Raw genomic sequence first — 14,283 nt, 5'->3', positions numbered from 1 at the left:
GAGGACCTGTCTTAGTTCTGCTAACGTGTCAGCTGTGTAGCCTTGAGCAAGTCACTGAGCTCTCTCAGCGTCCTGTTCTCATCTGTACAAGAATGTAGTGCTCACCATGCCTATCTTAAAGGATAGTGAGTATAAAGTGAGTGCGCATTCTTCATCCCAAAGCTCTGTGCATCTGTATGACATTATAAGCAAGCATCATTATTAATAAGCAAGCTGCCTTATATTTTTTAGATTTTTCAAAACATTTCCAGCTTTCTGGTTTGGTAACGAGTTTCACTCTCTCCCCCAGAGACCAGAACTCCTATGGAGAATGGTCTGGCATTTATCCGGTTGTCTGTGGGATGTCGTGCACACCTGGCAGCTTTAGGAATGTGGAAAGGGAATCCTCTGTCTCATGACCTGATATCCTAGGAGCTCTCCCATCTACATGAGGTAGGCTGTCCTCTACTGGCTAAAAGCAAATAGGAGACTCCCAGAGAGTTGATCCGTGTGATGTTCTGTGGTGTAGGACAATAAAAAGGTGACATGAATGGAATGGAAAATCAAGTCATGGCTGGCCAAAACATGTTGTAATTAATATATCCCAGGAGCTCAATTGTTTTCTTTCTCTGGTTGGAGCCGAAAGGAACAAAGGAAGGAAGGGGAGAATCCAATCCAATTAAAGAAAATGCAGCTCAGGTTAAGGTCAAGGCTGTTGCTCTAGGGATCTTTCATTAACCACTTGAAGGCAGGTTCAGAATGGGTTAATATAAGCCTTGACCTCTGGCATTAGGAATATATTGTCAAGGGAAAATCAGATTCTTAGCCAGAGAAAAGGCAGGAAACTTTGTCTACACTTCAATTTACAGATGCATATAGAGTTGATATTTGGAAAATCGAGTGTGTCCGTGAGTAAAGTGCTATGGAAGCTGGTTATATTGGTATACTTTGCTTTTATGGGTTATCATTCCCTTTAAGCAGATGGATAAATTAAATTTGAAGGCATCCAAAGACTGGATATAATCCAGTCCAGGAAATCATTCAAAATTCAGAGGGGCCTATTCTCAAAGAGTAGGTAATATCAAATATTTATATTTGGCTTTAGAGTTTTATCCTAACTCATTTTCAGCATATTTGCCTATGCATTAGTATTTTTGTTGGAATGAATATTAAAACAGACCAACATCCTCTGTGTTCTCAACACCTAGAGTGGAGCGAAGGTGGTTGAGAATTCTGCTTTGGACACATAAAGTGTGAGATGACTAATAGACATCCAAGGGGAAGTGTGGAGTATATGAAAAACCTTAAAAGCCATCCCTTCAGCACTCAATTGTCTACTGAGCTAGAGCCCTACAGTCTTAACCATGAAAGGTCTAGACATTTCCACATCTCTCCTTGGATGTTCCATCATCACAGCAAACCCAGTGTATCTGAAACAAAACTCATTTTCCTCCTCAACATGTTGACTTTCTTTTTGCCATTCCTGTTTCTGCTGTGGATTTCATCATTTTCCAAGTCACCAAGCTTCTAAATCTCACAGGTAGTCTAGGTTCCTCCCTCTCCCTTTCTACCCAGATCAACCATAAAGTTCCATCAATCATAGCTTTGTAACGACCATCCTATAATCCCTTCTCCTTCCACTTCATCTGTTATTACTCTGGTTTAGTCCAACATCCCCAGGATTCCTTTACATCTAGAAACCAGCCTTCTTGACTACAGGCTCTCTCAGCCTTCAATTTCATTCTTTGTATTGCCTCCATATTTATCTTTCAAAAATAATCCTTTGCAGGTGTCATCTTTCAACTCAAAACTATTTCTTGACTCACAATTTGTGGTAGAGACTGTTAGATGACTCCTAGTGTCCACCAATCCATTCATTATTTCTTGGAAACAAAACCCTAGACAATGTGCTCAGCTCAGAAACCCACCTTTCCCAGGATCCCTTGCAGTTACATTCCATCATGTGACCAAGTTCTGCCCCATGAGATGTAAACAGCAGGTTATGGATCTTTCGAGTTGTTTCCTTCAAAAGGAGCAATTTCTTCATCCTCCTTTCTGTTGCTGGAATGTGACCATATTGCTGGAACTCCAGCAAGTGTCCTGAATCCTACGATAATCTTCCAGGGTGGAAGTTAGCTCTGAAGGTGGCTAAACAGAAAGATAGAAGGAGACTGAGACTCTGATGACTTCATGGAGCTGTCATACCAACCCTGGACTGTCTAATTCTGTACTGTTTTTATTTACATGGACAAATAAACATTTATATATTTAACCCACTATCCTGAGAGTATGTTACTTACAGGTGAATGCAAATCTGGACCAAGATACCATTACCTCCAGGATACAGGGAGTTCTTGCAGTGAACTTTTTTTTTAACATCTTTATTGGAGTATAATTGCTTCACAATGGTGTGTTAGTTTCTGCTGTATAACAAAGTGAATCAGTTATACATATACTTATGTTCCCATATCTCTTCCCTCTTGCGTCTCCCTCCCTCCCACCCTCCCTATCCCACGCCTCTAGGTGGTCACAAAGCACCGAGCTGATCTCCCTGTGCTATGCGGCTGCTTCCCACTAGCTATCTATTTTACGTTTAGTAGTGTATATATGTCCATGCCACTCTCTCACTTTGTCACAGCTTACCCTTCCCCCTCCCCATATCCTCAAGTCCATTCCCTAGTAGGTCTGTGTCTTTATTCCTGTCTTACCCCTAGGTTCTTCATGACCTTTTTTTTTCCCCTTAGGTTCCATATATATGCGTTAGCATATGGTATTTCTTTTTCTCTTTCTGACTTACTTCACTCTGTATGACAGACTCTAGGTCCATCCACCTCACTACAAATAACTCAGTTTCGTTCTTTTTATGGCTGAGTAATATTCCATTGTATATATGTGCCACATCTTCGTTATCCATTCATCTGTTGATGGACACTTTCTTAACTTAATATTCACTACAGATACTTGGCCTGCCTCTAAGCCATTTATACAACACTTCTCCTACCAGAAATATTCCTTGTGATCAAGTTATTGTATTCCAAATGTGCTATGCATTCTCCTGTTTCTGAAATTTACCATAATACTTCAGGGACCCTGACTTTCATTTAGCCCTGTAGCACCTAGCAAATACTTTGCATTGAGATGCAAATAAATGTCAAAATGGAAGGGATTTAAAATTTCTCTAATTCAAAACTTTGTATACAGTGAAGGAAAATTCTCTATACCCTTGGTGCTCATAGTATATTTGGTGACTGGCAGCATTTTACAAGACTCCAGGTGATTCAGATGCACCTTTGAGTTTGAGAAGCATCTCATCTGTAGCATCTCTGATCACATGTCATTCACCTGCTCCTTAAGTTGCTCACAAATACACAAAGCACTGTAGCCTGTGCTTGGACAGCTGTAATTGCTAGTAAGCCATTCTGCACTGTAAGCTGCGCCTTGCTTCCTTGGAACTTTCACTTATGACTTCCCTATTTCTGGTCTCTGGAATAATGAGAAATAACACTGATCCACCACAGTTATTTAAAGATAGTCCTCATCGGGTTAAGCCTTCTCTTTTCAAAGGTGAACAACTCATTTGGGTTGGCATTGTTCACATAACCTGATTTTTAGACACTTCATCTGCTTTAATCTGTTCATCTGTTAGTGCCCTAATTAAAATACAAAACCGGAGTTCAATATTATTCCCTGAGTATGTGGAGCTAGATGCCACAAGAAACAGTGAACTCTAATTCCCTAAACCTGCAACCTATGACATGCAAAGTTTAGTTCATCACTATAGTTTTGATGGTGTTCTGGTGATTAACACATATTTTATTTATATGAATATTATAAAAAAATCATCTTTTGAGTTAAAGTGTGCTGAAAATGTCAGAAATCACATCTTGTTTGTTATTTGTTTTAATCAGGAAAATCTATGTGCGAGTCAAGGTAGTGTTTTTTTTTTTCTTTCTAGAGTTTCCTCTGCTACCACCAAAAGTTAACACACACACACACACACACACACACACACACACACTTCTCTCCAGTATGTCTTAGTTTCTACCTTCCTGTAGGACACTTCTCTTGAGTAACTATTCTGCACCTCTGACTCAACAGCCTTACCTAACTCGTCTTTTTGTCCTTTTTATAGTTATGAATATGTGCCTTACTACCCTTTTAAAGAGAGGTCTCCTCGACAGATGGAATTCGTATTTCCCATAACACTGAGCACAATGAACAACTCACACTAGACACTAAAGAAACATTTTTAAATGAATCAGTCACTGTTTATTCACTGGAACACAGGACATTACTAGATTAGACTTTAGTAGGATGAGTTGGGATAGACAAATGAGTAGAATACCAGAACTGCTCTTGCTATCTTTAGGTGAAATGTATAGCTCCCTCTGGGATTGTCCCAACAAAGGAGCTGACCTAGTTTAATAGAGTATAAATATAGTGTGTTCCCAAAAAGTCCCCAAACACTAGATACACAAAAGTGTGTCTTCAGTGTTTCAAGTGGTGCAACGAATACAGATTGACCCACTTAAAATGAGCCTTTTTACACAAAGTGGTTTCTATTCAGACTAGGACCATCCAGCAGAATTCTTGTAACTCTGGTCCAAGGAGATTCCCCTCCTTTCCTTTGAACGGATTTTAAAGAATTTGTTTACCCAAATTAAAAATCAAAGCCAGCAGACAAACAACAAACAGACAAGCAGCAACAAATTTTACCCAAATTCTGTAGTTCTTAAAAAGAAATGGAAGTAAATGTAGATGAAGACAAACATCTAACTTTAGCACTTTCCATCATTTTTGTAGTCTTAGTTTGCACAGCCTCACTCAGAACACTATTTATATCTTCTAGATATTTTGTCTGAGGTTAGTAAGCTGTCAGTGGGCAAGTATTTTTGCCCTGATTATGGTTTCATGGACTATTCATAAACATTAGCACCTGGGGAAAAATACCATCATACGTTCCCTCCCAGTTGTATAATGTTTAGGAAAAAATGTACCACTTTACTGAAATAGACAAGTGTAAATCTTAAGCAGCATTAGTCATATCTTGCCCTAATTAAAAGATAATCAAGATTTTAAACAGTAAATATTGGTGGAACATCCTAGATCTAGGGCACGTTCACACCCTACTCTCTATTCTCCCCTCAACTTACCCAGTAAAGAAAAGTTCTTGTATAATAACTGGTAGAGGGTGGAGTTCTTTTGCATTGCTCCCCCCTCTGACCAGCCCTCTCATGATGCTGATGTTCTCAAGCTGGCTTGAGACCATCTCCCACTTGGGAGGGCTCTGCTACCTTGGAAAGACAAGTAGGACTGGAGGGCAGTCCAGGGCAATGAGGAATGGAGTCGATGACTAAGGCCAGCTCATCTCTAGCCTTAGGAACAGGGCCTCACTTTTTTTTCCATTTTGAAGTTGTAAAAGCAAGCTAAATGAATAATCATTCTCCTATTGATGGAAGACTTGGGTGGCTTCCAATCTTTTGCTATTACTAACAGTGCTGCAATAGATATTCGTGTATATCATTTTGCATGTGTCCTAGTATAACTCTAGGATACATTCCCAGAAGTGGACTAGCTGGGTCAAAGGGTATATGCATTTGTGATTTTAATAGATATTACTAGATTGCCCTCCCCTGGGGTTGTAACAATTTACATTCCCACCAGCAATATATGAAAGTGACTCTTTTCCTACCACCTTACCAAGAGATTGCATCACACTTTTGGATTTTTGACAATCTGATAAGTGAAAAATAGTATCTCAGTGTAGTTTTAAAACTGCATTTCACTTATACTCATAAGCAGTTTTGTGTATTTAAAAGTAATTTATATTTCCTTTTATATTCTTTGCCCATTTTCTTATTGGCTTTTATCAAAATGTAGGGGCTCTTTATACACTTGGGAGATAAGCTCCTTTTTCTGGTATTTGTTGCAAATATTTTAATGCAGTTTTAACATTTATATTTTTCTTTGTTTAATGGTATGTCTTCACACTGAAATTTTCTTTTAGTATTATGTAGTCGAATATAACAATTAAAAAAACTTTTGGATTTTGATTTATATTTAGATTGGCTTTTCCTTACCCAGGCCTAGGATGGAATCCTTCCATGTTTTCTTTCAGTATTTTTATGGTTTCATGCTTTATATTTAAATCTTGATCCATTTGGAATTTATCCTTGTTTGAAATGTGATATGTAAATCCAGTTGTTCCAGGAACTTTTATTGAATACCCTATGTTTTCCCCTCTGGTTTGAGTTGCCACTTTTGTTATATAATATCTCTCTCTCGCTCTGTTTCTGAACTTTTCTCTATTTTTTTTCCATGACTATGTCAGTCTCTTCATGCATTAGTGTCATGGATTTATGATATGTTTGAAATCAAATAGATCATTTCTCTTCCTTGTTTTTCCGTTTCAAAAACTCTCTGGGCTTCCCCGGTGGCACAGTGGTTGAGAGTACACCTGCTGATGCAGGGGACACGGGTTCGTGCCCCGGTCCAGGAAGATCCCACATGCCGCGGAGCGGCTGGGTCCATGAGCCATGGCCCGTGAGCCATGGCTGCTGAGCCTGCGCGTCCGGAGCCTGTGCTCTGCAACAGGAGAGGCCACAACAGTGAGAGGCCCACATACCACACACACACACACACACACACACACACACACACACACACACACACACACACGAAGTTATCTACCCCTATTTATTGAGGTTTTTTAAAATCAAGAATAAATGATGAATTTTTTAAAAATCAGATTTATTGAAGTATAATTTTCATACAGTAAAATTTAGATTTTTAGGTGTAGAGCTCAGAGAATTTTGACAAGTGTATACAGTTTACTAATTACAAACACATTAAAGATATGGAATATTTTCAACACCACAAAAAGTTCCCTTGTGACACTTTATAGTCCATTTCCCCAACATCCTCACCCCTGGCAAATCTGATCTGATATTTTTACCCATGGTTTTGCTTTATCCGGAATAAATGGAATTATACCATATAAAACTTTTTTGTATCTTCTTTAGCATAATTCTTTGGAAATACATTCATATTATTATATCTATGAATAGTTCTTTTTTATTGTTGAGGAGTCTATTGTATGGATGTACCACAGTTTGTTTATCCATTCACCATTTGACAAACTTTGGAATGTTTCCAGATTTGAGCTTGTTATGAATAATCTAAAGATCTTTGTGTAACGTGAAAAATATGAGTTGTATGGTAAATGTATGTTTAACTATTAGAAATTTCCAAACTGTTTTCCCAAGTGGTTATATCATTTTGCATTCATACCAACAATGTATGAAAATTACAGTTGCTGTGTATTCCTGCCAACCCTTTCTTTTATCTATTTTTTTTGGTGGAGGGGTAGGGTTGGGGGAGTCATTTTGTAGGTGTCTAGCAGTATCTCATTGTGACTTTAATTTGCATTTCCTTAATGATTAATGATGTTGAACATCTTTTCATGTGCTTATTTGCCATCTGTATCTATTCTTTGGTGAAGTATCTGTTCAAATATTTTGCCCATCTTTTAATTGAGCCTTTTGTCCTCTAATTATTTTAACAGCTTAATGAAGTGTAATAAAAGAAACAGTAAACCACATGTATTAAAAATGTACAACTTGGTAAGTTTTGACAGATGTATACAACCATAACCAAAATCAAGATAATGAATATATCTATTACCACTAAAAGTTTCCTCTTGACACATTATAATTCTTCTCTTCCACACCTCCCAACTCTGGCCCTCACCCCCAGGCAACCAATGACATGATCTCTGTCCCTAGAGATTAGATGGCGTTTTCTAGAATTTTATATAAATGGAATCATAGAGTATGTACTCTTTTTTTTAAGGTGGCTTCTTTCACTGGCATAATTATTTTGAGGTAAGTCTGTGTTGTTCCATGGTATAATAGTTCATTCCTCTTTGTTGCTGAGTAGCATTTCGAGTACAGATGAACCATAATTTGTTTATCCATTCATCTGTTGGTAGATCTTTTGGCTTGTTTCCACATTTTAAAATTTATGTCCAAATTCTTGTGTGAACATGTGTTTTCAGTTGTCACGCATATATACCTATGAGTGGAATTGCTGTATCATATGGTTACTTTATGTTTAACTTTTTGAGAAACTATCCAAAAGTTTTCCACAGAAGCTTCACCATTTTATATTCCCACCAGCAATGTACAGGGTTCCAATTTCTCCGCATCCTTGCCACATTTATTTTCCTTTTTAAAAAAAATTATGGGCATGAAGTGGTATCTCATTGTGATTTTTTAAAATTTATTTCATTTTATTTTATTTATTTATTTTTCACGGTATGTGGGCCTCTCACTGTTGTGGCCTCTCCTGTTGTGGAGCACAGGCTCTGGACACGCAGGCTCAGTGGCCATGGCTCACGGGCCCAGCCGCTCCACGGCATGTGGGATCTTCCCGGACCGGGGCACAAACCTGTGTCCCCTGCATCGGCAGGTGGACTCTCAACCACTGCACCACCAGGGAAGCCCTATTTTATTTTATTTTATTTATTTTTGGCTGTTTTGGGTCTTTGTTGCTGTGCATGGACTTTTCTAGTTGCGGCGAGCGGGGGCTACTCTTCATTGCAGTGCCCAGGCTTCTCATTGCAGTGGCTTCTCTTGTTGTGGAGCATGGGCTCTAGGTGCGCGGGCTTCAGCAGTTGTGACTCGCAGGCTCTAGAGCTCAGGCTCAGTAGTTGTGGTGCACAGGCTTAGTTGCTCCGCGGCATGTGGGATCTTCCCGGACCAGGGCTCGGACCCATGTCCCCTGCATTGGCAGGTGGATTCTTAACCACTACGCTACAGGGAAGCCCTCTCATTGTGATTTTGATTTGCATTTACTAATGATTAATTATACTGAGCATCTTCTCATGTGCTTACTGGCCATTTGTCCATCTTCTTTGGAGAAATATCTACTGAAAGCCTTTGCCCATTTTTAAATGGGGCTGTTCGTCTCTTTATTCTTGAATTGTAAGTGTTCTTAATATATTCTGGATATTAACCCTTTTCAGATATGCAATTTGAAAACATTTTTACCTATTCTCTCTGTTGTCTTTTCAATTTGTGGATAGTATCCTTTGATTCACAAACATTTTTAATTTTTATGAAGTCTAATTTATCTGTTTCCTCATTGGGTGTTTGTGCTTTAGGTGACATGTTTAATAAACCATTACCTAATCCAAAGTCATGGAAATTTACATCTATGTGTTCTTCTAAGAGTTTTATGGTTTTAACTCTACGTGTAGGTCTGATGTATTTGGATTAATTTTTGTAAATGGTGTGAGGTAGGGGTTCAATTTCAGTCTTTTTAATGTGGGTATCCAGTTGTTCCAGCACCATTTGTTCTCCCATTCAATTATTTAACACCCTGGTTGAAAACCAGCTGACGATGGATATGTGGATTTATTTCTCATTTGTAGTTTATTGATCTACATGTCTACTTTTATGCCAGTGCTACACTGTCTTGATTGGTGTAGCTGTGCTTTAGTAAGTTTTGAAATCAGGGAGTGTGATTCCTCCAGTGTTACTTTTCTTTTTCAAATTGTTTTGGATATTCTGGTTCCTTCGCATTTTCATGTAAATTTTTATTTAAAACGACATTGGAATTTTGATAGAGATTGCCTCTGATCTGTAGATCAATTTGGAGAGTATTACTGTGTAAACAATATTATGTATTCCAATCCTTGAAACATGAGGTATCTATTTATTTAGGTGTTCTTTAATTTCTTTCAACAAAGTTTTGTGGATTTTAGTGTACAATTATCAAATTTCTTATGCTAAATTTATTCCTAAGTATTTTATTTTTATGCTGTTTTAAAATTGTTTTCTTAATTTTCAGATTGTTCACTACAAATGTATAAAAATACAATTTTTATATATTGATCATGTATCCTGTAACCTCACTGAATTTATTAGATCTAATAGATCTTAGGGCTTTCTGTATACAAGATCATGTCATCCACAAATAAAAATAGTTTACTTATTCCTTTTCAATCTGAATACCTTATATTATTTTCTTGCCTAGTTTATTTGGTTAGAAGCTTCAGGAAGTGTTGAATAGAGGTGCTAAGAGTAGAGATTCTTGTCTTGTTCCTGATCTTAGGGATGAAAGTTTTCAGTTTTTCACCATTAAATATTATGTTAGCTGCATGTTTTTCATAGATGCTCTCTATCAGTTCGAGGAAATACCCTTGTATTTCTAGTTTATTTAAAGTTTTTATCATGAAAAGATTGTTCACGTTTTTTCAAATATCTTTTCTACATGTATTGAAATTATCATGTTTATTCTACTGATATAATGTTGATTGACTTTCATAGATTGAACCAACCTGCATACGAGGGAAAAGTTCCATTTGGTCATGGTGTGTAATCCTTTTTATAGACTGTTGGGCTCAGTTTGCTAGTGTGTTATTGAGCAATTTGTGTCTCTATATTTATAAGGGATATTGGTGTATATATATATATATATATTTTTTTTCTGGCAATGTCTTTTTCTGCTTTTGGTATCTGAATAATATTGGACTCAGGATGAGTTGGAAAGTGTTCCCTTCTCTTCTATTTTTGGAGGAATTTAAGAAATATTAATGCTAAGTTTTCTTTAAATGTTTGGTAGAATTCACCAGTAAAGACATCTAGGCCTGGGCTTTTCTTTGGGGGAAATTTTTTTATTAGTAATTCATTCTCTTCACTTGTTATAGGTCTATAGATTAGATTTTTATTTCTTATTAAGTCAGTATTGGTAGTTTGTGTATTTCTAAGATTTTTTCCATTTCATATAGGCTGCTTAGGTTTTTATCTATGTTGATTATTCATATTATTCTCTTTTAATCCTTTTTATTTCTAAAAGATTAGTAGTGATGTCTGTACCAATTTTAGTAACTTCAATTTTCTTACTTTTTTACTTGGTTAGTCTATCTAATTTTCTTGATCTTTTCAAAGACCATACTTTGGGGTTTCATTAAATTTTTTCTATTGTGTTTCTATATTCTATTTCATTAATTTCTGCTCTAATTTTATTATTTTTCTTCTTTCTGCTTTCTTTGGATTTAATTTGATTTTCTTTCTTTATGACTTAAAAACACAGTCATTTATTACTTCACAGTTTCTGTGGATCAGGATTTTTGGCATAGGCTAGCTGGGTTCTCTGCTCAGGGTCTCAGAAAGCTGCAAGCAAAGTGTTTACAGGGGCTACATAGTCATCTGAGGCACATTTAAAATCCTTTTCCAAACTCATTAGTTGCTGGAAATGTGAATTTCCTTGCAGTTGTATGACTGAGATATCCATTTTCTTGTTAGCTATAGATCAGAACCACTCTCAGTTCCTAAAGGCCACTCTCTGATCCTTGACCTGTGGGGCTTGTCTCTCAAAACATGGCAACATTTGCTTTTCTTTTTCTAGTTTTTCTAAAGTGGAAGTTTAGGTTATTGGTTTGAGATTGTTCTTCTTTTATAATGTAGATTTTTACAGCTGCAAATTTTCCTTTAAGAACATCTTTAGCTGCAGCCCGTAAGTTTTGGTATGGTTGTGCTTTCGCTTCTATTCATCTCAAAGTATTTTCTAACTTCATTTATGATATCTTCTTTGACACGTTGGTTATTTAGGTGTATGTAATTTAATTGTCACATATTCGTGAATTTACAAGTTTATATCTGTTGCTGATATCTAATTTCTTTCTATTGTGGTCAGAGAATGATGTCACTCCTTTTTAATTTTTTGAGACTTGTTTTGTGGTCTAACATCTGGCTATCCTGGAGAATGTTTCATATGCTTAGAGAAGAATATATGTTCTGCTATTTTTAAGTGGAGTGTTCTGTACATATCTGTTAGGTCTAGTCAGTTTATAGTGCTGTTCAGGTCATCTCATTTTTGCTAATACTCTGTCTAGTTGTCCTAATCATCAATTAAATTGGGGTATTGAAGTTGCCAATTATTATCATTGAATTGTCTTTTTCTCCCTAAATTATGCTAGTCTTTGCACTGTTGTTAGGTGTATATATGTTTATAATTGTTATATCTTCTTGATGGATGGACATTTTTATCATTATAAATATCCTTCTTTGTCTCTAGTAAAAGTTTTTGTCTTAAAGTCTACTTTTTTCTGATATTAGTGTACTCACTCAAGCTCTGTTTTGGTTACTATGTGCATGGAATATGTATTTTCCAACCTTTTATTTTTTATTATTATTTTTAATATCTTTATTGGAGTATAATTGCTTTACACTATTGTGTTAGTTTCTGTTGTACAACAAAGTGAATCAGCTATATGTATATATATATTCCCATATACCCTCCCTCTTGAGCCTCCCTGCCACCCTCCCTATCCCACCCTCTAGGTCATCACAAAGCACCAAGCTGACCTCCCAGTGCTATGCAGCTGCTTCCCAGCTATCTATTTTACAGCTGGTAGTGTATATATGTCCACGCCACTCTCTCACTTCATCCCAGCTTACCAGTCCCTGTGTCCTCAAGTCCATTCTCTATGTCTACATCTTTATTCTTGTACTGCCCCTAGGTTCATCAGAACCTTTTTTTTTTTTTTTTAGATTCGATATATATGTGTTAGCATATGCTGTTTGTTTTTCTTTCTGACTTCTTCACTCTGTGTGACAGATTCCAGGTCCACCCACCTCACTACAAATAACTCAATTTTGTTTCTTTTTATGGCTGAGTAATATTCCATTGTATATATGTGCCATGTCTTCTTTATCCATTCATCTGTCGATGGACACTTAGGTTGCTTCCATGTTCTGGCTATTGTAAATAGTGCTGCAATGAACATTGTGGTACATGACTCTCTCTGAATTATGGTTTTCTCAGGGTATATGCCCAGGAGTGGGATTGCTGGGTCATATGGTAGTTCTATTTTCAGTTTTCTAAGGAACCTCTGTACTGTTCTCCATAGTGGCTGTTTCAATTTACATTCTCACCAACAGTGCAAGAGTGTTCCCTTTTCTCCACACCCTTTCCAGCATTTATTGTTTGTAGATTTTTTGATGATGGCCATTCTGACCAGTGTGAGGTGATACCTCATTGTAGTTTTGATTTGCATTTCTCTAATGATTACTGATGTTGAGCATCCTTTCATGTGTTTGTTGGCAAGGTGTATATCTTCTTTGGAGATAGTGCCTTGATTACTGCAACTTTGTACTATAGTCTGAAGTCAGGGAGCCTGATTCCTCCAGCTCTGTTTTTCTTTCTCAAGACTGCTTTGGCTATTTGGGGGTTTTTGTGTTTCCATACAAATTGTAAAAATTTTTTGATCTAATTCTGTGGAAAATGCCATGGGTAATTTGATAGGGATTGCACTGAATCTGTGGATTGCTTTGGGTATTATAGTCAATTTCACAATGTTGATTCTTCCAATCCAAGAATATGATATATCTCTCCAACTGTTTATGTCATCTTTGATTTCTTTCATCAGTGTTTTATAGTTTTCTGAGTACAGGTCTTTTGCCTCCTTAGGTAGGTTTATTCCTAGGTATTTTATACTTTTTGTTGTAAAGGTAAATGGGAGTGTTTCCTTAATATCCCTTTCTGATCTTATGTTGTTAGTGTATAGGAATACAAGAGAGTTCTGTGCATTAATTTTGTATCCTACTACTTTACCAAATTCATTGCTTAGCTCTAGTAGTTTTCTGATGGCATCTTTAGGATTTTCTATGTATAGTATCTTGTTATCTGCAAACAGTGACAGTTTTACTTCTTCTTTTCTGATTTGGATCCCTTTTATTTCTTTTTCTTCTCTGACTGCCATGGCTAAAACTTCCCAAACTATGTTGAATAATAGTGGTGAGAGTGGGCACCCTTGTCTTGTTCCTGATCTTAGAGGAAATGGTTTCAGTTTTTCACCATTCAGAATGATGTTGGATGTGGGTTTGTCATATATGGCTTTTATTATGTTGAGGTAGGTTCCCTCTATGCCCACTTTCTGGAGAGTTTTCATCATAAATGGGTGTTTAATTGTGTCAAAAGCTTTTTTTGCATCTATTGAAATTATCATATGGTTTTTATCCATCAATTTGTTAATATGGTTTATCCCATTGATTGATTTGCATATATTGACGAATCCTTGCATTCCTGGGATAAACCCCAGTTGATCATGGTGTATGATCCTTTTAATGTGCTGTTGGATTCTGTTTGCTAGTATTTTGTTGAGGATTTTTGCATCTATGTTCATCAGTGATATTGGCCTGTAATTTTCTTTTTTTGTGACATCTTTGTCTGGTTTTGGTATCAAGGTGATGGTGGCCTCATAGAATGAGTTTGGGAGTGTTCCTCCCTCTGCTGTAT

This window comes from Mesoplodon densirostris, chromosome 7, assembly GCF_025265405.1.
Source record: "Mesoplodon densirostris isolate mMesDen1 chromosome 7, mMesDen1 primary haplotype, whole genome shotgun sequence".
Classification (NCBI taxonomy): Eukaryota; Metazoa; Chordata; class Mammalia; order Artiodactyla; family Ziphiidae; genus Mesoplodon; species Mesoplodon densirostris.
The sequence above is the reverse complement of the archived record's forward strand: the minus strand, read 5'-3'. Positions refer to the sequence as shown.